At 35.3% G+C, this 27,816-nt stretch overlaps 1 protein-coding gene across 1 annotated transcript in view; it reads right to left on the bottom strand.

Moving 5' to 3' along the window:
- Positions 1-27,529, bottom strand: part of LOC148949091 (uncharacterized) — a 49,721-nt gene extending 22,192 nt beyond the window's left edge. The window contains exon 1 of the mRNA XM_089093163.1: positions 27,413-27,529. The gene's annotated coding sequence lies outside the window, so the exon portion shown is untranslated. The remainder of the gene's footprint in view (positions 1-27,412) is intronic.
- Positions 27,530-27,816: the final 287 nt, after the last annotated feature.

Here is a 27,816-nt window from a genome sequence, read left to right as displayed (position 1 = left end):
GTATTTCGGGGAATAGTTGGCTTGGGGGGGGGGGGGGGGTTGCCCTCTATTTACTTTTGACTCTTAAAAAGGTGAATAGAACTTCTGAATTCCAATCAACAAAGCCCCCTCCGATTCGAAGTTTATGCAACCAGCCGTTCCATAAAAACCTTGTATGGCTTGGGGCATAACTTACAACCCTTGCTAGTGTTGGGCGATATTGGATATCGATATTGATGTATCGCATCAAATATCAATATCGAAACGTAAATATCGATATCAAAAAAGTTATTATTTTGGCTTTTTTTGTTATCTACCGGTGAACATCCAGCAGAAAATCTAACATAGAAAATTGTTTTGCAAATGGCAGAGAAGAAGAATAATCTATTCAATATACTGACTCATTAATAATGATACACAGCATACATAGGCTAGCTGTATCCATAGGATTTTATAGCCCGTTCTCACAACTACGTTTAGTGAGAGTGGTTATATTCATTTTGTTAGGTTTTTTAAGAGTCGGACAAACATTTCGAGGGGTTTAAATTACTTTCTCTTTGCCAGTTTAATTTTACACATGGAGATATTCCAGGAAAATTGCCCAGGGAAAATTTTCAAAGGAGTTGAGATTGCTGGGAGATTTTCTGTGGGAGAGATTCTCCGTGGGGGAATTTCGCGTGGGAGAAACTTTCCATTCAGACATTGGGAGGGAGAATTTTCAGAAAAAATTTTTCACGGAGGGAGGATTTCCAGGATGATCTGAAAAACAATTGCAAATAAAAAGAAAAACAAGAAAACTTTTTTCAAACAAACGTAGGCTTAAACAAAATTTTCAAGGCTGAATTGTACGAACGAAGTTTTTTGGGAGGGATTTTAGGGATAAACTTCTTTTCCTTTTCTTACTTTTTTTTACAATAGATTTATCAGTTTGGTCATTTATTGGCACCTTTATCACACCCCCCCCCCCGCGAGATTTTGCTTATTGATGCCCTTGTCCCATTGGGCCTCCCCCAAAATTTTGCTCTAGATCCGCAGTAGAGTGCTATGTTCCATTTCAATAGAGGCCTTAGGAAGCGCTGAACCGTGTCCAGGCCAGGGCCAACGAACTCTATAGAGGCCAGGGCCAACGGACTCCATGAAGGCCAGGCAGCATTGAGAAATCAGTGGTTATATTCATTTTGTTACGTTTTTGTAATACCAAAGACCAGGCGCTCGTCAACGTCATTGCGATGAGTTTGGATATAAATAACTTGATAGGATGTTAATATCACAGTTCCACAAGACATTTGACTAACTTAAATTGATTTAAGTTAGAAAAAAACGTTTGAACTGTGATTGAATAGTAAACAGTTATGTCTAGTAAGAGACGTTACGATATGGATTCTGATGTACCATTGGAACAAGTTTGTGATCTAAGTTTTTTGTCATATACTTAGTGGAAGGGGCTGATTCATTGAAACACATTTATAATCCCTATAGTTACCAAATTGCAGATAACTGTATATGACATATCATCTTTAATTTTGAAAGCTTAACCTGGACCTTCAGGGTCCAGGTTAAGGACGGTAAAGAGCAATATCAAAACTAAAAAGTACGTAAACAGTGCCTTTGAATGGTTTGCGAGCTTAGCCCTTAAGGCGAATCTTACTTATTTTTAATTCTTATAATTTTTTTTAACTGAAGTTTCTTCAAACTTTTTCACGTCTTAAAATGATTCGCGAAGAAAAAAAACGTCGAAGCCAAAAACAAAATGTCACAAATAAATAAACCGTCACAAAGCAAAAAAAAACACGGCAAAGAAATCAAAACGTCTCCAGGCAAAACAGCAACGTCTCGAAGGAAAAAAACGTTTCGAAGACAAAAAACTTCTAAAAGAAAAAAAAACGTCGCAAATAAAAAGAACAACGTAGAAAAGAAAATAAAAACGTCTCCAAGCTAAAAACAACTTCTCAAAGAAAAAACGTTACAAAGAATTTTTTTGAACTATTTTTTTCAAATTTTTTTCACTTCTTAAAATAAAAATAAAAAAACATCACGAATAAAAATAACATTGTCACAAAGAAAACAAAAACGTCTCCAAGCTAAAAACAATTTCTCGAAGAAAAAACGCCACAAAGAATTTTTTTTTAACTAAGGTTTTTTTCATGTCTCAAAATGATTCGCAAAGAAAAAAAAGTCTAAGCTAAAAGAAAAATGTCACAAAAAAAACGTTACAAAGCAAATAAAACAACGTTGCAAAGAAAACAAAAACATCTCTAAGAAAAACAGCAACGTCTCGAAGGAAAAAAATTTCTCAAAGACAAAAATCTTCTAAAAGTAAAAAAAAAGGTCCCGAATAAAAAAAGTCGCAAAGAAAACAAAAACATCTCCAAGCTAAAAACAGCGTCTCAAAGGAAAAAAGCCCTTTTAAGTTTAAAAAAACGCCACAAAGAATTTTTATGTTTTTAACTGTTTTTTCGATCTTTTTGCGTCTGAAAATGATATACAATTGTAAAAATGTCTTGAAGTAAATTTTTTTTACCTTTAAATTTTTGAATTAAAGTCTAAGAAAAAAAAAAATCAAAGTAATTCAATCATGTTATATTTTATTATTCTAAACTGACCCAACGAAAAGACCATGGACTTGGGCAGGGGGCAGACCCATCGGAATAGCGAAGTCAGGGTGATGAATGGATGATGATCCATTCAACTAGACTTTCCCCCCCGGGAATACTACAGTTCCATCTACCATCATGCCCCAGGAAGTTCAAATAGCGAACATATCGCTGTAATACCATTAGTTCATGAGCATCTTTGAATTCACAATCTTTAGAATCAAGTAAAAAAAAAATGGAATATGATTGGTGTATTTAATACAGAACTGATCGGACTAAAACATGCATCTTGTGGCATGATTGTCGAAGCTGCCTTCATGTTGCTAGATGAAAATCGTAAAAAAATTGACACCTACCAATTGGACATAAAATAAAATATGTATGAACCCGATGGATGATTATGGAAACCTACATTATATCAAATGAACAAAATGGGTTTTATAGATAAGTGATTAAGCCATATAATAAAAACAGCTTTGAACTCAAGGTCGTTCAGAAAGAGGTGAAAGAAATATGTAACTTTTTTGAGGTTAAAGTATTATACGTAAAAGGTAATTCACCTACGGACAAGATTCTATTTGAAAAGTGTGAGCCAGACATTCCACTTCAAATTTAAAGGTCAATATCATCAGCAGGAGATTAAGTGAGCTACTTCACATGATGGGTACCTGATATAAAATACTTAAGACCGCTAAGTGTATTCGATACAATCAAAACCGTACCAAAGCTAAAGAGATAATATGGGATCCTAATTTATGTATGCGGAATAGTGACATTTAGATATTGTTTTTAACATATAAATATGTTTATTTTTCCAAATTTTTTCTATGTTGAATAAATTTTTAAGCAATAAACATGTTTTAACATACTTTTCTTTAATTTTTATGACTTATACGACATGCGTCTAGGGTTTCGTTTCAACAATAATAACATGTTTTTACTGATGAAGGAGAAATTGCAAACTATTTTTTTTGTTCTTAAACATTGAAGTAGAAATTATAGGGAAAAAACGTCTCCATGCAAAAAAAACAACGTGTCAAAAGTTAAAAAAAACATCACGATTGCCCTTCAATTATTTTTGACTCTTAAAAAGTGCACCAGAACTCCTGATTTTCAAATGAGTGGGGCGGGGGGACACTCCTTTTCTATTTAACAGCAAAGATTACATGCAACGTAGGGTTCTGTGACACGCTGAACCCAAAGACATAATTTTCATAGATTCTTTGCATTTTAGGATCAGATTACAATAGGTTAGGTGAATAGTCATCTTACATTGAAACATTAAAATCATCAATGGTTAGAAGCCACGTAGGGTTCTCAGACACGCTGAACCCGAAGACATAATTTTCATAAAAATTCTTTTACTTTTAGGATTAGATTACACTAGGTTAGGTGAATAGTTATCTCACATTCAAACATTAAAACCATAGGGTACTCCGACATGCTGAATCTGAAAAGTAATTTTCATGGAGATTCTTTGACTTTTTAGGGTTAACTTTGACTTTTAAGGTCAATCTTTTATCGTAGGAAATCTCAAGCCTCCCATTCACTTCCTATATCAGACAAATTCATGAATTCAATGGGAACGGTCGGACTCAGTTATAGCTTACTACTGATTTAATTTAATTGTTAATTCATACGGTGATATGCGAGGGTTTTTGTCAATATATATTTCTAAGAACAATTTATTAGCATCGACTTATTCCAAATAAAATCCCATTCCCCCCCCCCCCCCCCACAAATAAAAAAAATTAAAATGTATCAAAAATAAGTAAGACTCGCCTCAAGGGCTAAGCTCACAAACCATTCAAAGGCAATGTTTATGCACTTTTTAGTTTTGATATTGCTCTTTACTGTCCCCTGAAAGTCCAGGTTCAAAAAAAAATTCATGAATTGAATTAAAAGGTTCAAGAATAACTACTAGGGAGGGTTTTTTTTTAATTAAAGCTGATATATGACATACAGTTACCTGCAATTTGGTAACTAAAGGGATTATAAATGAGTTTCGATAAATCAACCCCTTCCACTAAGCATATGACGAAAAACATAGATCACTACCCTGTTCCAATGGTACATCAGAATCTATATCGTAACGTCTCTTGCTAGACATAACTGTTTGCAATTCAATCGCTGTTCAAACATTTTTTTTCTAACTTAAATCAATGTAAATTAGTCAAATATCTTTGTGGAACAGTCATATTAACTTCCTATCAGGTTATTTATATTCAAACTCATGGATAAAAAATCGACCGCACCGATCCTCAGGTAAAGGTCACATCCATTGCATTAGTCAAGGCAATGACATTGACGACTGCCTGGCCTTTGGTAGAGGTCACTGATTTCTCAATGCTGCCTAGCCTTCATGGAGTTCGTTAGCCCTGGCCTTGACACGGTTCAGTGCTTCCTGGGGCCTCTATAGAAACGGAAGATAGCAATCTACTGTCCGCCCCTGCATGAGCAATCAAATTAGAGTAAGGACATTGTTAAAATACAAAAACAAACTTTGGCGTAAGAACAAGGTATTAAGGATGGGATATCCCCCTTATATACGGAACTATTCCTTACTTTCAGTTGAATTTTTTTTTTTAATTTAACCACTGAAAGGCTGAACCCATTCTCATGAGAAAACATTGATATGTTGCTGATTTGAATAGCCAAAAATAGCCAGTGGTTTATTTCTCTTTACCCTGAGCTCTAATAATTCTAAATCATGGTTTTTGTAATATTCGTTTATGTAATAGAAGTTTTTCGTATTTTATTCAAAATTTGGAAGAAAATCGTGCAAAATACTCATTAATTACAAACTTTGTCATCGAATTTTGCCAAAACCTAAAGTTAATTTGAGCGAAAAAAAAACTGATTAGAAATATCAAAAACAATATATCGATTATCAAATATCGAAAGTAAGAGTATCAATATATCGTTTAATTCAATATCCGCCCAACACTAACCCTTGCCCCAGGACTCCGGGGGATTGGGTCTACCCTGAAGATTTTATTATATGCTCTTTGACCAATTGTAAACAAATGGCTATCTCAAAATATTCACGGATACATTTGTGGAAATACGCCGTGAGGGGAGGGGGAGGTAGTTGCCCACCGATCACTCTGACGCTTAAAAAGGGCACTAGAGCTTCGGATTACCAATCCAAGAAAACCTATCCGAAGGTTATACGACCACCCTTTCTATAAAAACCTTATATGCCCTCAGGGCATAACTTACCATTCTTGCTCCGAGGGCTGCGGGGGCTGTCATCCTCAAATACATAATTTCTCGACCTTTCAACTACGCTGATAAAAATGGCTATCTCAAAATTTTGATTGGATGTATTTGGGAAAGTGATGGGCATGTGGGGGGGGGGGCTGGTTACCCTTCAATCACTTTTGAATATTAAAAAGGGCACTAGCCCTTTCAATTTCCAATCCGATGAGTCCTTTTCGAAGCTCCTGCAACTTCTTCTATACAAAGTACCCTGGTATATAATAAAATAATAATAATAAACACATTGTGCCTAAATCGCTCTTTACTTAGGCAGGACGGTTGTATGCTTCTCATTAAATATCCCAACCCCGCTCAAGAATTTGATCTGTATGATCTGAGAAAAACCGGCTTGTCTGTCCGCAGTAGGTTATAATTAGCTTAGTCTCATTGAAAAAAACTAAAATGTAGGTATATTTTTATTAATTATGTAATATATAGAGGTGATTAGGTTAGGTATTTAACGGTGGCCGGTGTTTACCCCTCCCCCCGGAAAATAACCCACCATGGAAAATAACACATACACACCGCAGAAACTTCCCCCACTGAAACATTCCCTCTCAGAAACCATCCCCTGGAAAATATTCTCTCCCCCCCCCCCAGCGGTTTTTAGGTCTCCGTTCACTTTCGACTTATAAAAAAGAACTTAACTTTAAATTTCTGATCTAATGAGTACCCTCCTAAGTTTCTGCAACCATGAGGTGGAGGTCTGGATGAGGAAGGGAAAGTCACCCTCCTATTCGGAATAAATTCTCCTCATTTTGGAGATCAATCTTACTCTTTACTTTCAATTATAAGTTAATGCTTATAATTAAGAGGTTGTTGGATTGTTTGGTCGTTTCCTTTGAAGTCAATGATGGTGAATTCAAAAATGAAGGTAGAAACTTGATTTTATACAGCTAAATACCTCATCTTAAGTAAAACGGTTGTGAAAGCTAATCTACATGAACTAGTTATTTTAACCATTTTTGGTCGATTCATCCTTTCGCCTAATTTCACCTAATTCCCCATTTTCACCCTAAAAGGACGGGAAGAGAGGTTAATACTTGAAATTAAGAGGTTGTTGGATTGTTTGGCCGTTTCCTATGAAATCAATGATGGTGAATTCAAAAATGAAGGACTTGATTTTATACAGCTAAATATCTCATCTTACCAAAAACAGTTGTGAAAGCTGACCTACATGAAGTAGTTATTTTACCCATTATTGGTCGATTCATCCTTTCCTATTAAGCTAGGAATGGCACCTTAGAATATGAGTCTCGAACAGTTTAAATTAAAAACCAGTATTCCAAAATCCCCTTACCCCTCCGGTTCGTTGTTTCCCTTCCACAGTGCTATTCTTTAGGTTATCTAATCGGTGGGGCCATCTACCATAGTACTATGAAATATTATGTGCTTATCCTGTAGATCTTATCTGAAATAGTAGAGCATATCTACGAAATAGTTCATATTAAAAAAGATCGATTATCCGAGTCCAGAACTGTCCGTCTTTCGTTTCAGTATCTGAACCTACTTGAAATCCAGAGAAAGATAATGAGAGCTGAACGAAGTGGCAACCTTGAGCTTTATCTACAGTCGTGGTAAGAAATGCTCCATTAATTTGCTGCTTTCGGCCACACTCTTTACACGAAGTCTACTTACTACTCCGGCCAAAGACAACTCAGAGCAGTGCAGAACGTTACAGGAATACCTGTTCATCCTGAGAACTGACAACTACTGGGCGGCATTTTCTCCTCTTTTGGTGATAGAACAGACGTTTATGATATGTATGAAAACGACAGGCGGTCTGAGGAGAGGTAGAGGCATGACTGAATTGCAGCGTACAATTTGGGCATCTGCTATGCCTACTTTGGTTCTCGTTAACGAGCACATACAGAACCTGACTGGCCTCGCGGAGTTGATTATCGAAAATGACACAAACGCAATATCTTCGACGAGAGCTAAAGATCTAGCGGATATCGAATAGATAGTTCGATACATTGAGCCCCTAAAACCCCTCAGGGAGAATTCACAGCTGCTGAACGTGGCTACTGTTGTCTACGCTTCATCATATGTAAACACAGACGATGCTAAATCTGTGGGAGGATTGTGAAGCACATGAAAGCAAAAGCCATTGAAAAATGTTTTCAGGAGAAAGCTTTAACTATGACGTCAACTTTAACTGAGACGTCAACCGCGGTGATAGATAGCGAGAGATAAATGATCGACCTAGCTCTCATCATCAAATGTCAAGCCGAAGTGGCTAGCACCAGTGGTTCAGACTTTAGCGAGGTTCTGTTATTCGAGCTCTGTAGTTTTGCACCATCACTCTTTAGTTCGTTCGAGGTAATGAAGACAGCCGAGAAAGCCTGTCTCACAAATGTATTGATGAAAATTAAGGGGCTCGATGGTCCAATGACGTTGCCAACCTCCCAGAGTGTTCGACGTTGGTTTGCTAGTCAACAAAATCCTGTGGACTGCCAGATCCACACAGTCTGAAGTTGCAGAACATTACGTAGATTATGCCATAAGGCATTTCGGAACGGGAGTGGTAGCTTTGACTCAAACTGCTACACCAGCGACGAAAAATTGTACGCAGCTGAAGAGAACCACAGGTTTGTCGTGTCCAACGACTGAATTCTCTCCTTACATGACGATTGACAAAAGTAAGGACGAATTTTTGAGAAATCTCAAAAATAAACAACGCTTCATCGACCTATTTACTGAGAGGCTGATGAATCCAGGATGTAAAGTTCTAAATGCTCAGTGTAACGGGATCAAAATTAAAAAACCTCAAATTACATTAATGTTGTCGTCAAAATTTTCATATTGTATTAATTTTCCTTCTACTCAATCATTTTTTCAGTGGGTACTGAGTCTGTCTCACAGTAGTCCAGTATTATTGCAAAATACCAAAACGCATATGAATTTTTTCTTTTAAATTTAACATTGCTCTAATTGATTTGACACCGTTAATGTAATTACTACTTACAACTATTGCATCAAATAATAGTCGCAGTATAATAAGCACACCAATCATGGTGTGCCAGCAACTCAACACAGATACAATCTAGTAGCATCTACTTTCATCATTCATCAACCACTGATAAGTACTCACAAGGAAAAATCCCTGAAGACGATATTATGATGATAAACGCGGTTACCAGAACCTAGTACCAGGTAACACTACCATGAACAATATCGTCAAACAGAATACCCATATCTATCTAATGACAATTATCTAGAAAACCACCCCGACCTATGCACGTCGTAAAACTGCATAAAATCCGTCAAGTAACTATCTTTAGACGGCAAGGTCCCAAACATTAAATCCAAAGGATCAAGAATAACCCTAGAGGTTAATCCCTAAACAATTACGTATCTTAAACTATGGATCAAAGACAATATGTTGAAAAAAGACTCTAAAACAAGTTTTCACCCAACTGTAATTATTACTAGATGTCGCAAACAGCCCATTGTCCATAAAAAAGAAGACCTAAATATGAACAATTTTACAGAAACACAGACTGTACATGTATTAAATTTTCCCAAGAATAAAGAAACCAGAGAAGAAACCCAACCCAACCCAGTGATTAATCCCTACAGAATTGTGTATCTTAAACCACGGATTAGAGACAATATGTCGAAACAAGACCCTTAAAAATCAAGTTTTGACCGAACTGTAACTACCATTAGATGTCGCAAAAAAGCCCATCGTTCAAAAAAAGAATGAGCCAAATATGAAAAATTTTACAGGAAACATAAACTGTACATGTATAAAATTTTTCCGAGGATAAAGTGCCCAGAGAAGATACCCAGCTCAGCTAATAACATAGCTATTCCCAGTGATTAATTTCTCAACCATTATCTACCTTGTAAACATATCAATGACAGGATGTAGAAGTAGACTATTAAATTAAGTTCCAATCCACCTGAATAAAAAAGTGTTATATTTTATAATAAACTACCAAGCCATCGAATATGATATGAAAAACCATATCATGTACGAACAATTTTATACAGGAAGTCCAAAATAAGCTAAATGATGAAATGACAAGTTTCACCCAAAATTTATGCATTTCAAACGCAACAGTTGACACACAAGATGAAGTTTTGGCATCTTTACTAATAAATACAGCTAATCATGCTATCCCCATGAACACATCCAGGAAAACCTTCCCTAAACATATTCTCAAAGCATGGTGGACAAATGAGTGGCAAAATAAATAGAAAACAAAAAAGGCAGCTAGGAGAACATTCTTAATAAAAAAAACATCACCTACTACATATTTAAAAAAAATTAAAGCAGAATCTAATCTAAAAAGGACCATATTAAATGCTAAATATGACTACTGGAATAATTTTGCAAATAATCTCCAGAGAAACACATGAGCCAATTATACATAAAGTCATAAGCCACATCTGTGAGAAAAAGACTTCCCCCAATCCACTCCTGTATGAGCTTATACATAATAATACTCATGATGACAATGATAATGAAAAAGCTAAGCTATTTGACACTCTTTGTTAATAAGCTAACATCAAATAATTGTAACAAAATGCCCCCAATTCCTATGATCCCAAGTTACCAACCTCGCCCAGGATCAAAGTACATAACTAATCCATTTTCAATCCAGGAAATGAATAATGCAATACATCATATTAGGACCAAGACTAGCGGCAGCTATGACAATATACATCCTACATGGATAAAGAATCTCACCCCTTCATACAAACAAGAACTGCTAAATTGTTATAATCACGCTTGGGCTTCATCTATATTCCCCGATATCTGAAAATGTTCGTCCCTCCTACCAATCCTAAAGAAAAATAAACCCAAAAATAACCCTGAGTCTTATAGGCCCATAATGATTACTCCTGTGATGGGGAAAATAATGGAGAAAATGATCTATTACCAACTCCTCTGGTTTGTTGAAAAAAATAATATGATCCCTCACACTCAAACTGGATTCAGGAAACACCATTCCTCAACAGATGCTTTCATATTGTTAAAAAATGCAATAAATGAATCATTCTCAAAAAATAATGTCCTAGTTGCAGCTTTCCCAGATTTTGAAGGGGAATTTAACAATGTGAACCACCAAATCCTTTTAATTAAACTTGCAAACCTTGGACTACCCCCCAAGCTAGTATCTTTTATAAAATCTTTCATAGAATTGCGAAGTTTCATTGTTTGTGTAGGTTTAGCCTCTTCACACCGAAAGAAAATAACCAAAACCCTTCCTCAGGGAGCAGTCCTGAGCTGCCTCCTCTTTGCCCTAGATGTCTGGGGCATGAACGTCCTCCACGTGAATCTACAATATGCTAATGATCTGGTGCTATGGTCATCTCGCAATACCTTTGAGATTGCACGGTCAAAGGTGCAAAAGTCAATTTTCCAATTTGAAAAATTCTCTCAACATTCAGATTTACCCATTACACCTAACAAGTCAAAAATAATCCAATTTCACCGAAAGCGAAATCATGTTAATGCAAGACTAACTCTAAATGGAACAACTATTCCAGAAGATAATCATATTAAGTACCTAGGTCTCATGCTTGACCAAAAACTTAATTTCCACCTCCACATTTCAAACACAATAAAAAAATGCTATAGAAAAACAATTATACTAAAAAGACTTCTTTCAACACCCTGGGGCTGTAAGGAGAAAACCTTACTCCAGTTTTATAAATCACATAAAAGACCCCATATTGACTATGGGCTCATCGTATATGGTGCATGTGCAAAGACCCAGACGCAAAAAATTGAAACAATACAAAAGGATATAATACGTCTCATATTTGGTATTAGGAAACCCACAAGCACCAAGTTTCTGCTTGTGGAGAGTGGATTAACAACAATAAGGGAGAGACGTAGCTTTTTCTTGATAAAACATCATACAAAAATTGAATCAAATAGCTCACACACCCTACATAATTGGTTAAGAAATCCATTCATGTATAGACGCATTGCAGATGAGTGTGCCAATATTCAGAAGAAAGTCCCTGTACCCGCAAAGTCTATTGCACCTACTTTCCCCCAATCCACTCCATGGAATTGGTGAATCCCCATAACAAGTACTTATTTCTAAAAGTGGACTAAAGATCTAACCCTCCTCACTTTTGTCGAGAAAAACTTAGCTGAACTAGACGCAATTAATCATAATCAATAATTCTAAATCTTGATTGAGGGGCCTAAAATGAATGGTAAGGTAGCAAGTGGTGCCTTCCTTCCTCACCTGAAAATTGCAATGGGTGAGAGATTGTATAATAATGTATCTATAATGTCTCCAGAGTTAAATGCCATAGTCACGGAATTAGAACACCTTACGGAAAATAAACCCTTGATTGCTAATTCAAATAATATAACAGTTTATTCTGACTCTTTATCAAGCCTTGAGTTGCTGACTTCAGCTCCTCAGTATAAGCTGGATATTGACACTTATCATTGTCTTAGTATTATAGATAATCTTGCTTCAAGTGGCATAAGAACTTATCTTCAGTATATTCCTAGCCACTCTGGTATAAGTGGTAATCATCAGATTGATGAAATAGCAAAAAATGCTACAAATATTGACCAGCCAAGTGGAAGACCAATCCCCATTAGAGATATTTACCGATGGAGACTATCAGATATTATGTTTAATAAGAAAAATCCTACTCTTTCCACCTTTCCCAATAAGTATTTTTCTAAAATTTATTATAGAATTCGTTCTGGAACAAATGGACTAAACTTTCTTGCATTCTTGTATCAGTTTCCTAATTCGAGTGGTTCAGTTCCCCTGTCCCCTCTTTGCAGGTATTGTAATATGAATAATGAAACAATTGACCACTGCCTATTTGAATGTAATATGCTGACGTCTGCACAGCATACTTTGCATTGTAAACTGTTAAAGTGCTTCAAACACCACAAAATCTCACTATCAGCCAAGAGCCTAGCCAACTATACCTGCAGACAGAGCACAGAAATCGCTATCTATCATCTAATATTTGAACTCCTTGAGTCGAAAGATCTACTGAAAGATATCTGAGAATATCTAATAAATAAGAGACAACCAACCCAGTAGCTCTGTAGCCCACAGATTGAAGCAAAAGGAAAAGGGCTAAATAGTATCAACTGAAAAGCACGCCTGCTGTGAAATAGAAGAAGAAGAAGGAAGTCAAACTTATAAAAATTTTGAAACTTTACACCAAGTATAAAGTGTCAAAAATGGAAAACCTAGAAGACAAACCATAAACAATTAGCCAACTCAGACATAAATTCAACGGAAGCTAAAATCAAATGAAAGCGAATGTGAGTATAATAGAGATATTTAGGACGATGAATTAAGTGTGAATTCTTATGTATCTACCATTTAACTTTAGTGAATATTAAGAAAAATTCCAAGAAATAGATGAAACAAGTGCAAGTGACATTACTCCAGTGTTGCTCTCAGATATCAAGTTAACATCTTTAAATAATGTGTCAATACGTTTCTTCTGCAAGTTGTTTTAATTCATATATATTTTTTATTACAAGTTAGATGTAAAAAACTGCTCTTAGAAGTCAGTAGCTCATAGTATCAGTAAAGCGTCAGGTGGAAATATAATGTAGAATTAGAAGTGGTGAACGTGTAATTTCAATTTCAGTATCATGTCAGGTAGTAGAATAATTGTAATGTCAGAAACAAGAGAATTAAATCATGTAGAATAATTAGCATATCAGGTGAAGGTATTTTCAGCATTAGTTGGAGGAAAACAATATTTACTTATTCAATTATATAATCAATATTTTATATTCAGCAAAAAACTCTTTGGCCTTTTCGCCAAATAGAGTGAAATAGGTGATAGAACTTAAAGTAATGTTTTCATAAATGTAAACACCATAAGGTAGTCAGGAATGTTTAAAATTTACGTCTTGATGGAATTGAATTAATTAATATAAAAATTATTTAAGTTTAGAATTAACAATAACAAAACGTAATCAAAATTCAAAAAATGAAAGAGAAGTATTGAGCACAACGACGGGGACATCGTTAACAATGGGAAGAGTAATATGTAACGGGATCAAAATTCAAAAACCTCATATTACGTTGTAAGCCTCCTTTCCTTCCAAGTTAAAGTTACCCATGTAAAATAGAACTACTTAAATCATTAACCTAAACCCATGTAAAATAGAACCGCTTAAACTATTAACCTAAAATCATGTAACCCACAGACATCAAATTAGGCCTGGTTGTGCAATTTAAAAAGTAGCAAACAAATGTATCTTGATTAAAAAAACATTGTATAATCTTTCCCACCGCAAATGTACTAGCGATAAATAAATATATCTTGAAGCAGAAGCACAAAGCGTCACAAGAATTTGTAATAAATATCAGTGTGACTAAAAGTTACGTGACAAGCAATCAACAATGTAGTATAATTTTAAGAACTTAAATCACCAAACTATTAAGAGAGAGAAGAATTTATTAGACAAAAAATAGCCACAAGACATACAAAATATTTTCATGTAATCAAGTTATATTGTTCCGAAACAAAGTTTAGGTATTCCAATGTAATCAAGTTGTATTGTCCCACAACAAACTTCCATCACGATAAATTATAAGCCATCTGGAAACTAAGTGACAAGTCGTTAGCAATAAATTTAAAAAGTAATACTTTGTTTGACAGGAAAAATTCCAAGATGCAAATCTTGTAGCTTTAAAGTATAAGAAAGTTGAGGTAGTCAAATCGTGTGGTTTTTAATCGAACTATGTATTTCTTAGTCCAATAGGAATACGGGTGACACATCTCTAGTAACACCTTAATTTAACCCTCGGCAAAATTTGGATAATATAGTAGCTAGGATTTGCAGTTTTTCGCCAGTCTTTTGCAAGTTTTTGGTGAGTCTCTTTCAGTCCCCGGAGAATTTTTTAGTTAGATTTTAGAGAATCTACTTTCAGACCATGTTCAAGCAAAACATTGAACTCACGGTTTAGATACAGCCGAGTTGAAACCTATCTTTCAGGGTAGGATAAACCTAGTGTCAGCTAAGTTAAGTCCAAGTACACTTCATAAATAGATTTAACTTGATGTACCTATAATCGTGCTCCACACCACAGTGCCACCAGTAAATTACAGTGCCATTTATTTTGATATTTCTGAGCAAGCCTTGTACTACAAATGTGAGTAGAAAATGAATACATTATTTCTTATTTATGTCTCTTCATGTCAGTATTTCTCAGAATAATTAGTCCTTCATGCCTCCAACCACTCCCTAAGGAATCTGAATCCTTATAATATATTGTACTGGTAATGAGTAGTAATCTAATAACGCGACGACCCCAGATGTTATGGCTATGATTCATAGTGAGGTTCTTTAACAGTAGAATCGAGATTCAGTCAAAAGGATTTCATTTAGTAACAGCCAGTGACAAATGCTCCCCGTTTAATCTGTTATCTTGATATCCCTCGTCAACACTCAAAAATCCCCCGTTAAAATATTCCAAAACACTTCCTCAAGGAAAATCCCCCCCCCCCCCATTAGACTCAGGATGATGTTTGGGAAATTTTGAGAAATCCCAAAAATAAAAAAATTCTTCATCAACTTAAATATTCAGAAGCATGCAAATTCAGGATGTAAAGTTCTAAATGCTAAGGATAATGCTGATGTCTTAGTTGGGCAAACTGCAGTCTACTGTGCTGAAACTTCTTCGACCATTTTAATAGGAAATTATACCAACCTATTAGTCCTTCTGCTATATGGAATGCCAAGCTTGATGTATGTGCAATTCTCTCCTTACATGAAGATCGTCAAAAGAAAGTAGTCGACGACTTAAATACGGAATTATACCAACCTATTAGTCCTCCTGCTGTATGCCATACCAAGCTTGAAGCATGTGCTATCTTTATGCAGACTGAAAAACATGAAGATAACCGACGAGTGTATAACATAAAAATGATTAAGATTAGGAACCAAAGCAGCAGAAAATCTACTTTTTTGCCATGCTATGTCTGGCTGAGATACAAACAACATCCAGATTACTAACAACATCCTTTTTTTTGGCTAAATGGATTTCTAAATGACAATTTTGAAAAAAAAAGGATGGGGGAGGGGGCCTAGTTGCCCGTCAATTTTTTGGGTTACTTAAAAAGAGCCCTAGAACTTTTAATTTTATTTAGAAACGTTTTTATTAGTAACCAAATATACATAACTCACGAATTAACTTACTTAAAGAACTTCTACATTTGTATGTTTTTATTATGTATATGAGGGGGTTTGCCCCCTTGTCAATACCTTGCTCTTTACGCTAAAGTTCGGAGTTTGTTCCAATTCTTTAAGAATCACCCTTGAATCACGAAGGGTTTAATTAGAATAAATAGCCCTTATGAAAGTACTAGAAAAAACTTTGAAACTAAAAATTTAGCGTAAAGAGAAAGGTATTTAGCGTAAAGACAAGGGGCAAACCCCCTTGTATACATAATAATTTCTGTTCGTTTTAAGTTTTAATGTTGCTCCTTACTTTCAGTTGAAAAAAATTGTTTTTTTATTTAATTTTTGATCGTTTTTTAAATAATGCCCGAAAATCTGACTACACTTCCACGGGAAAATCCCTCCTCTGGACCAGTGGTTCTCAAATTGCGGTACGCATACTCTTTGGAGGTACAAAAAAAAATTTTGGGGATACACTGCCAGCCAACATAAAAAAATACCTTTAACTCTGAAACTGGCAATTTTATAAATATTTTAGCTATAGTTTACTTAGTAACAGTAACTGAGAAGGGGTACCTAAAATATTTTCTGGTTAAAAAGGGGTACAGTGTCAAAATAAATTTGAGAACCACTGCTCTAGACAATTCAATTCTGGTGAAAATATGCCCCAGACACTTACCCTTAACATCTCCATGCATAAAATTGAATCAAAGAAAGCAAAACGTAAGAAGAATCTTGTATAGAAATTCTGGCAAATCTTACCAGTGTAAAATTTTCCCTGAAAAATTTCACCCCTTGAACTCCCCCCCTCCACAAAAATTGTCCCTGTGAAAAATTCCACCTGTAGAAAATTTGCCCTCCCCCTAACCCAAAAAATGTATGCATACTTACCAATAGCAAATACTACACGTAAAGAATGGGCAAAATTTTTAACTTAAAGACCTTTCCCCATGGGATGTGGGGGGTCATGAAACCTCCAAGGTATATTTTTTTGGCCTTTTTAACAATAATGAACAAAATGGCTATCTCAAAATTTTGATTGGACGATTTCGAGAATAAAGGCAATGGGAGGAGCCCTAGTTGCCCTCCAATTTCATTGGTCACTGAAAAAGGCCACTATAACTTTGAATTTCTGTTCAAATGAGCGCTCTCCCAATATTCTAGGACCCATGGGTAGATACAATCACCCCTGAAAAAAAAATAAACACGCATCTTTCTTAAGGCAAAAAATACCAAATTCCACTATTTAGCAGATAGAAGCTTGAACACTAGAAGCTTCAAAAATTTTCGAAATTTTGAAAAGAAGAAATTTTTTTGCAAATTTTCACAGGCTTGTAGCCTTTGATGGGTAAGACTAAACTGAAGGAAACTTACATATTTGGAATCAGCATAAAAATCCAACTCTTTTGATATATCTATTGGTATCAAAACTGTTTTTAACAGTTTTGGTTACTATTCAGCTGGGTTGCTGCTTACTTACAGTTTGTTACCACAAACTGTTTGATACAGTTCACGAAGATGATGAATTAGTACACAGTCAATATAATTCAAATTTCATATTAAGCCTCATACAAAACCCCTTCATATGATCAGCATCAAAGTCCCCATTCCCAAAAACTAACTCCTTACAAAGAACTCTCAGCCCCTAACCAAGAAGGCTTGCAATCACATGCTGAGATCCCTTCCACTGCACAACATTTCATTTACAGATGACCCATTGACAATCAAGAGATTTTACACAAAACACAGTTGCTGAAACTCACCAAGGTCTGACCATCAGATCTGGGAGACAAATAAGAAAACCCAAGCATTTAGACCTGTGAATCAATTAGACCATAGTATCACAATACTAAAGTGAAATAATCAAAAATTGCTTTCCATACCCAGGTTAAGTGAAAGCATATTTATTGTTGTTTTGTGGTATGGGCATTTTGTATTCAAAAGAGGGAAGATGTAGTGAGTTCAACAATTTATCTGTTATGAATTAAGCATAAATGTGGCTTTTAATAAAGCTGTCTTGTCTGTCTACTTACAATGTCCCAGCTGCCCAAGGAACAACAAGTTTTGAAAGAAATGAGCCAGTACAATGCTGATATCCTTGCCCTGTCTGAGGTATGATGGCTTGGTTCAGGCCTCAAAAAGTTGCCAAGTGAACACAGCATCATACTCAATGGACTAGAGTCAAAGAGAGAACACGGAGATGCCCTTATGATGACGAGAAAAAACAGTATATCCTTTTTTAAGTGGCAGCCAGTTTCAACCAGAATTCTTACTGCTAGGTTTACCAGCCAGCATTTAAAACTGTCTGTAGTGGTCTGTTATGCACCCACAAACAAAGCAAGTAATGATATAAAGGAAGAATTCTACAGAACCCTGCAGTCAGTTGCCAGTGATATAACTAGACATGACATAGCCTGTTTTGTCATTAATTTCAATGCAAAAATAGGTGATGACCACAAATATTGCCCCCAGTCTATGGGTTGCCATGGCCTTGGGAATCTAAACAAAATTGGCGAGCTTTTAATCGATTTTGTGCTCTCAAATGAACTAGCTATTGTTGGGAGTTTGTTCCAACACCATGATATCCACAAATATTCCTAGACCTCTCTAGATAGTGTTATCAGAAATCAGATCAACCACTGCCTAGTGAGTCACATATATTGCACTAGCCGTGTGGAAATACATTCACATAGAGGAGCTGATGTAGGGTCAGATCATAACCTGATGATTGCCAAATTTAAAGTCAAACTGAAGAAAAATGTTAAACAAGTACCCTATCCAAACCCAACTTTTGACTTGGATAAACTACTTTGTAGCACAGTAAAAAGAAACTTTGTGATCAAGCTTTCTAATAGATTTGAATCACTTTCCAAGCAAGATAATCCAGATCAAGAAGAACTGTGAGAAGCCATAAAAAACTTCTTCCATACAGTGGCAACACAAATATTGGGGTACAAGAAATGCCCTAAAGACCAATGGCTCTCTAGCCAAACCTGGGATCTCATAAGAGAGAGGAAACTCATAAAAAAAACCTTCTTCAAAGCCAAACACCAAGCAGTTTAATCTTGAAAAATGCAAGCTACTGCAAAGCCCTAACAAAGAGCACAAGGAACAACCACCAAACCCTGATTGAGATCAAAGCCAAACTTGCCAAAGAAGCAGCCAAGAGAGGAGATTCTAGAGCCCTATATCAGATCACAAGTGACATAGTTGGAAAGAAGCACACCATCAACAGCACAGTTTGGGACCCATCTGGTGTACTCATGACCAAACAAACATCAGTGAATGAGTTATGGGCATCCAACTTCCAAAGACTCCTCAATAGGCCACCAACCGAAATTCCTGCAATGCCATTCTTCTCCCTAAACATTAGTGCGGAGCCACCAAGTGTTGTAGAGATTCAAGTAGCTGCCAAGCAATTGAAGAATGGTAAATCATCAGGAGAGGACTGTATATCAGCAGAGATGATAAAGGTCTCAGTTGCAGCACTTATAATATTCTGGACCACCCTGTTTACTACAACATGGGAAAACTTACTATAGGTCTCCAGTAAACTACTGTGTCATGTCATTTTGAAGAGGATCCAAAATGAGCTCAGAAAGCTCCTAAGGGATGAACAATACGGGTTCCGCCCGAACCGTTCTTGCACTGATCTTATATTTACTTTGCGAGTCCTCACTGAGCAGAGTGAGGAATGGTGCTCAAAGCTTTACATGATTTTTATAGACTTTGAAAAGGCCTTTGACTCTGTAGATTGGTCAAGTATGTGGAAGACCCTTCTTTATTATGGGATCCCAAGTATAATCATTGCAGTTATCATAGCTCTTCACAAGGACAGCAAGTGCTGCATCAAGATACCCAAAGGCCAAACCCAATACTTTCAAATTATATCTAGCATCAAACAAGGCCATGTACTGTTGCTGTTACTTTTTGTGATAATCATTGATTTCATTCTCTGCAACTCTGCAACCAACAGTGTCAAACTTTGTGCCAAAAACTTTGTGCCAAAGTGAAAGTTGGTGACCTAGACTTTGCAAATGATATTACAATGCTACAGTTGTGCAAGCAACATCAGCAAGAGCTGCTTCAAACAGGGTCAGCAAAAAGCAAGCCATTTTGGCCTAAGAATAAATTCAAGCAAAACAAAAACAATGGCGACTATTGATTCCCCACTTCATATTAGATCTCGAAATGAAGAAATTGAACAGGTTGTGGAATTCAGGTACATTGGAAGCATACTAGAGAATATGGGATCAATATCCAAAGAAATAATGACCAGAATAGATCAGGTAAATGCTGCTTTCAATAGGCTTAAGTGCATATGGAAGTCATAAAATTACTTGATCTGGCTTAAGTTACCCCTGTTCAACAGCAATCCCATCCCAGTCCTCTTTTACACAGCCAAAACCTTGAGTTTGAACCAACAGCAGGAGAAGAGAATCTTTGTATTCAAGAACAATAGTCTTCAAAGAATTTGAAATATTCTTGGTCAAACAAAATCCCAAATGAAAAAGCCCACAAATTTGCCAACCAGCCTCTGGTGACTTACATTATTAGAGCTCAGAGGTGGAGATACTTGGGCCATATTGTCCAAATGCAGGACACTCAGATCCCAAAAGCCACTTTACATTGGCACTCAAATGGCAGTCTAAGAGAGGGAAGACCTCAAAACACTCCACAACAAACATACCAGTCTGATCTGTGCAGTATCCATGCTTCTCTTCAACCCAATTGGGAAGACATATACACAGCTGCCCAAGGAAAAGATTAGCAAAGTCTGGTTGATGCCCTGGGTGCCTCTGACAGCACAGGTAGATCTAAGGTCTAAGATAAGGTAATCTTTCTACTCCTATCTCATGTTTGTTTTCATCTATGAGTATTGCTTGCATTCCTGCTTGTTATATTTTGCTTGTACCTTAAATGAGATTTTTGCTATAGGTACTTGGTTCTGAATAAAAGATCTACCTTTATTGTTATTATTATTTATTTATTACCCATCAAAAAAAAAGGTACAAAAGACCAAGTATCACTAATAAAGAAAATCTCTAGCACTCTGGATTACTTTATTTTGATTACTCAATAATAGTATAATCTGTAAAGTCATCTGCAAGGCTTTGTTCAGGCTGTTATACACAGACTGAGGTATAGCGTAGAGAGTCATCTGTAAGACCTATTTTTTATTGTTCAGAATGAGAGAAAACACAATATTGTCTTATATTTGACTTTACAGAGCTTTCTGCTTATTAGTAGAGAGTGAAAATATTAAAGACATCTGTATGGCTTTATTCAACCTGTTATATACAGATTAAGTAGAAAAAGTCAGCTGTAAGACTTTTTTTACTTATCAAAATGAGAGAAAACATAATATTGACTTATTTTTGACTTTATACTGCTTTTTGCTTATTTGTAGAGAATGACAATATTAAAGTCATCTGTATTACATTATTCATGGTTCTTATTAATACAGTATAATGAAATATTCCATTGGTAGACTTTATTTAGGTTGCTCTATAATAAAACAATTCGTTAAAAGGTAGTTGTATGGCTTTATTTAGTCTCTTATATATAGATTGCAGCACAAAAAGTTATTTGTAAAGACTTTTTTTTCTTCATAATGATAGGAAACATAAATTGTCTTAGAGTTGACTTTATACTATTTTCTAATTCATAAAAAAGACAATATTAAAGTCATCAGTATGACCTTATTCAAGCTTGTTTATCATAGAATTTAATTCTCAGTCATGATATAAAAGAATAGAATGTGTAAAGAGTCATCTGTAGGGCTCTACTCAAAATCTTTGTATTTTGGTGCTTGAGTTTAACTTTTGAGCCAATTCACACAACAACCACAGTTAGGTTAGGTCTAGTCTTATTTCAGTCCTGTTACAACAGGTCTGAACAGGTTCATGTATACCATAGGCAAGCAGATTTGGTAAAAGCAAAATTCAATATTTTCAAGTAATAGAATCAATCAGTATAATTTCAGCTGTTTAGCATCTTCAAGATTCCAATAACAAAGTGTAGGGTAAGATACCCAGTAGTCAGCCAGTTCATCTACTCTAATCTACCTCTACTCTAGCAGGATAATCTAGCCAGCTAATAAATCATACAAAGATTTATTTGACAGCTAAATAACTGTAAAATCTGAACAATACCAACTAGAAAGTGCATTGTTTTATCATTAGATGTGTCGAAATCCTCTGAACACATATGTGATTAGCTTGAAATCTTTAACCCCCCATAAGACATTCAAAATTTCGAATATGGACAACACTAAAGCCTAATCTTGGTCACACATTCAATGCTTGAACCTAATCTTAGAAAATGCTGTATAACAGTAAATTCTAGACAAGCTACTTTTTGGTATCTTGGAAAGGGGTTAGGTCAGGGAAATTAAAGTTTCAGTAATGAATCTACAGCCAAAAACATACTTTGGAATGGTATTGCCAAGCTTCAATGTTAACCTTCTTCTGATTTCTAAGTCTTAGAAATTTGTCAACTTCACAGGTACCTATTGGAATTTTGACAAAACAATTTAACTCAACTTTTAGTTTCTTTTTCTCTGGTTTTAGTCTTGGAAATACAACTTCTGTTACTTGAGTAGAATTCAATAGCGATGGTACCATAGCAATGGCATTTTCTTAATTTTGGAAATTTATTTGCATATCTTTGAAATCCCATAAATTGGGGTTTGGCAAAATTATGCAGTTGAAAAAATGAAACTTTCAGAGATGGATCTAAAGACTATAGTATTTCCTGGGAAGGTATTTTGAAGTAGCTATCTCAATTAGTCCACCATCTAGAGGACATTGACCTTTGATAGACTGTGTTACAGATGTGAAACCTTGCAAAATAGATCTTCTGCTTAAATGGAGGAAAAGAAAAATATTTTCAGCTTCACAACTTCTGTTAGTCCCAATTTATGAGGTTTTAAAGATCTTTAAATATATTTCCTGAATTTAGAAAAAAAACATGGATATAGCTTTAAACTATACTCAAATTACAGGAATTGAGTTTTCAAAACTAAAACCAGAGAAAAAGAAACCAAAATCTGAAAATTAAGGTATAATGTTGTTTGGTCAAAATTCGCATAGGTATAGGGTAAAGGCACTATTGATCTGACAGTTTTTGTAAAAAAAACAGTTTTTCTACTCCATAAGTCCTAATTTAAAGACTTTTGGTTTGAAAAGTGTTTCAGTATGTAGGAAAACATGTATGAATCTAATTGTTTGAAGTTTTATCTGAAAAGGGTAAAAAACCCAAATTTTCCAAAATTAGAGTATTTTCACCTACAAATTCAACACAACAAAAAAATTACCTGTTTTTGACACAAGTCAGAACCCAACTCAACACGTGTTAAAATACTTGGGGAATGCCTGTGGGCAGAACCTGGTGTATTTGACATGTACATTCTTGTTTCTTTATTTTTCTTCAACTTCATTTAATGTATAATAGTATAAAACACTTCAAAAAGTAGAAGTAATAAAACTATCAAAATTATTTCAAGTATGTAGTACTCAGCATAACAAAATTGGTTAATCATAAGGAGTGTGCTATTGTGACCTAGATCATATAAATCTTCTTTCTTTCTAAGTGTTACATAGGGTAAAGATACTGATGATTTGACAGTGTAATTTTGGAACCCCTGTCAAAATTGTCCTTCAAAATGGAATAACTCTGCTTAGTCATGACTTGGAGTGCCTTTGCAACAATATGGCAGTTTCTAACAAAAGGCAGCAATTGGATAAAATATAGGGCATACTTGAAAAATACTGATCGTATGCCTTTCTTGTTTCATGCACTCAGGAGCTTCCAAAAAGGAGACAGGTACAAGACATGAGGCAAAGCTACTGCATTATAAAGACAAGCCAAATATTTATGGCTTGAATTGCAACAGCTAGTGACAACACCCTCATAGTCAATGTGCACTTTTTTAGAATGGTGTTCAATAAGCAAAGACTGGGTCTCTCAAAGATTAAGACCAATCAGCAGGCCAAGGTATGTAATGTGACTCAACAGTGTTACAGTAATTCCACCAAGCCTGACTGTAGCATTGTCTTCAGGGCAATTAAAAAACAAAACAGCAGACTTTTCCACATTAAACTGCAAACCAATACCTGCATGACTTTTCAAGACACAAGAAATTATTTTCTAATGGAGAAAGCAACCATGAAAGATTTAAAAGATCATGTGCACAACCCAGAAGTGACAAGTCAATATGCTTGAAAATATAACTTGGAGAGATAACCTGTTGTGCATCATAAACACTATTATTATACAAAGTAGGAGATGTTATAGCCTCTTGCTTAATTCCCTTATGTATGGATATTTCCCCACTAAGCTCACCATCTTGCAAATGAACACAAAGCTTGAGGTTCCTATACATATACACTACATTGTGGTATATTTCAATCTAAATATTTCAGTTGGTATTTTGGTTAGGTTAGAAACCATTTAATATTGGTAATATTTTTGTTATTCATATTATTGACTTACAAATAAAGTAAACATACTATTCAATACCTTTTTTATGCTCTTTCCAAATATAGCAATAATTTTTGTTGGAAATGAATTTGTACTGTTCTATTAACCAGGCTCTTTTATATAGTGCTAGTTTGGTTAATGCTAATGAAATAAAATAAAATAGGATGAATATATAATAGTTTAGAAACAAATTTGGGCTATATATTTGCACATTAAGGGGGTGGGGGACATACCATATATTAAATACATAACCTAACCTAGGTACCGCCCCCCCCTAAAAAAAAAAATTAAATACAGTTCTTGCCTTTGTTTATATCCCAGAAGGCATTGTAAACCTGTTTTCATCATGCTTCTCAATCTATTTTGTGACTGGTATGCATTGCTGTATTCAAAAGAGCCTGGTTAATAGAAAAGTACCAATGAATTTCACCCCCACCCCTATATATACCAATTCAGGGTATATATTTGCACATTAGGGGGGTGGGGGTAAATTTTATTTCTGATGTAAATGAGAGGTAAGTTTAAATTTTCCCCCCACCCCACTAATGTGCAAATATATACCCTGAATTGGTATATACAGGGGGGAGGGATAAAATTCATTTCCAACCAAAATGATTCTTATATTTGCAAAGAGCATAAAAAAAGACATCAAGTTGTATGTTTACTTTATTTGTAAGTCAATAATATGAATAACAAAACATTTACCTTATTATTATGTGTTCTGGAGGGTTGGATTTCCATAATTCTCAGTTGTAATTTCCATAATTTTGAAACTAAAGTATTTTATTTTCATCATACTTATATATACATCATATGGTATATTTCATTAGGATAAATTCAACTTTGATTCTTGAGTGCAGGAGCAAATTTCCAGCAATTTTACTGGGGGGGGGGGGGGCAAGAGTGGTCTGTATCTGGATAGTCAAATGGCATGGGATGTATAATATTTTTTCTTTCAACATTATTGGGAGGGGGGCAACTGCCCCCCCCCCCCTTGCCACCCCCAAACAATACCCCTGCTTGAATGTGGTGGACATAAGAGATAAGGTTAAAATTCTACTTTAGCTACTTTTGGCTATCTTGGAAAGGAGTTAGGCTAGGAAAATAAAACTTTCAGGGATAAGTCTACAGGCTAAAGTATGTCTTGGGAAGGTACTTTGAAGTACCTACCTCTACTCCCTCCTTCTGACCTTTGATGACCTTTAAAAATCTGTGTGTTATAAAAGTGAAACCTTGCAAAATAAACCTTCTGCTTAAATGAAGTAAAACAAAATTATTTTTGGCTTCATAACTTTGCTCAAACCTAATTTATAAGGTTTTGAAGGTATCAAATACATTTCCTAAATTTTGAATAAAAAAAAAACATTGATATGGCTAAAAATTCTACTCAAATAACAGGAATTGCATTTTCAGAACTGAAAACAGAGAAAAAGAAACTTATAACTGCAAATTAAGGTAAAAAATTGTTTTGTCAAAATTTCAATAGGTATAGACCTGTTATTTAGGCAAATTTCAGGACCCTCTAGAGGGTGAAGAAGTGGAGGTGGATACTTCAAAATACCTTCCCAGGACAGTAAATATTTACCAAATCATATTATTGACTTACAAATAAAGTGAATTAAAGTTTAAACTTAATTCCCATTTACATCAGAAATAAAATTTATCCCTACCCCCCCCCCAAATGTGTAAATATATACCCTGAATTGGTATACATGGGGTGGGGGTAAAATTCATTTCCAACAAAAATGAGTATTATATTTAAAAAGAGCATAAAAAAGGCATAAAGTGGAATATTCACTTTATTTGTAAGTCAATAATATGATTTAGTAAATATTTACCCCCAGGACATACTTTAGCCTGTAGACCCATCGCTGAAAGTTTCATTTTCTTAACCTAATCCTTTTCCAAGATAGCCAAAAGTAGCTAAAGTAGAATTTGGTAAAGTTCTATGAAATCATATTATTGAGTTAGGACTAAAGTAAATACACCATTCAATGCCTTTTTTTATGCTGATTACGAATATAATAAGCATTTCTATCGGAAATGAATTTCAGCCCCCCCCCCCTATATATGCCAATTCAGGGTTAGGTATAGCCTATATAGGGGGGGGGGCTGAAATTCATTTCCAATAGAAATGCTTATTATATTCATAATCAGCATAAAAAAGGCATAGAATGGTGTATTCACTTTAGTCCTAACTCAAAAATATGATTTCGTAGAACTTTACCTAGAATTTTACCAGAAGATCTATTTTGCAAGGTTTCAGTTTTATAACACACAGATATTAAAAGGTTGGTCAATATATACCAAATCATATTATTGAGTTAGGACTAGGGGCCTAAAGTGAATACACCATTCAATGCCTTTTTTTGTGCTTATTAAGAATATAATAAGAATTTATCTTATAAATTAATTTAAGCCCCCCACCCCTTTTATATGTCCAGTCCGGGGGTGTTTCTGTATAGCCTCTAGAGGGGGGGGGGGCTGAAATTCATGACCGAGATAAATACTTATTTTATTCGTAATCAGCATAAAAAAAGTATTCACTTTATTTAAAACTCAATAGTATGATTTGGTATATATTGACCAAAAGGTCATCAAAGGTTAGGACCCTCTAGAGGGAGGAGTGGAAATAGTTTCTTCAAAATACCCTCCCAGGACAAACCTTAGCCTGTAGACCTATCCCTGAAAGTGTAATTTTCTTAACCTATCCCCTTTCCAAGATAGCCAAAAGTAGCTAAAGTAGAATTTTACCAAGATAAATATGGTTTCATCTTCCTAACCTAACCCATTTCCCAGAATGCAAAACGTAGCTAGCCTAAACTAAAATTTCACCCTTTTCTGCAAGGTTTCACTTTTAGAGTACAAAGATTTGCAGTTCCTGAAAAATCTAGTATGCTGTCTGAATATGGGCTGATCTCATTCAAGCCTACACCTTTTTTACCTGATAAATTTCTGTTGCTCTTTGTCTGAGTTGATTCTTTTCTTGTTGATTATTAACCACTTTGAAGTGTTGCCACTATAAATTTTCAAACCCTATAAAAAAAAGGGCCAAAAAACCTGTGAAACTTGTTAAAAAACCTGTGACCACTTTTTGAGCGTGTTCAGGCCTTCTTACTACAGTTTACTTTTGGTACTCCGAAGTAGCATCGCTAGAACGTTACTAGCAAAGATAGTTAAACCTGAGATGATCTGCCTCTGGCCCGAAAACACGTCATGGAAAATCAAGAGGCATGCTATCTAGTGGTCTGCTCTGCATGACTTCTACAGGTATTTCCAGCTTTGAAATTAACGCTACCGAAAAATTAAATGTAGTGCTTTTCAATTTCAATAGATAAGAGAAAGATA

The sequence above is a fragment of the Artemia sp. Qi Xiang Cuo genome, chromosome 8, assembly GCF_049724085.1.
Source record: "Artemia sp. Qi Xiang Cuo chromosome 8, ASM4972408v1, whole genome shotgun sequence".
In the NCBI taxonomy this organism is placed as follows: domain Eukaryota; kingdom Metazoa; phylum Arthropoda; class Branchiopoda; order Anostraca; family Artemiidae; genus Artemia; species Artemia sp. Qi Xiang Cuo.
Note: the sequence above shows the minus strand (reverse complement) of the source record. Positions and strands in the feature narration are given on the sequence as shown.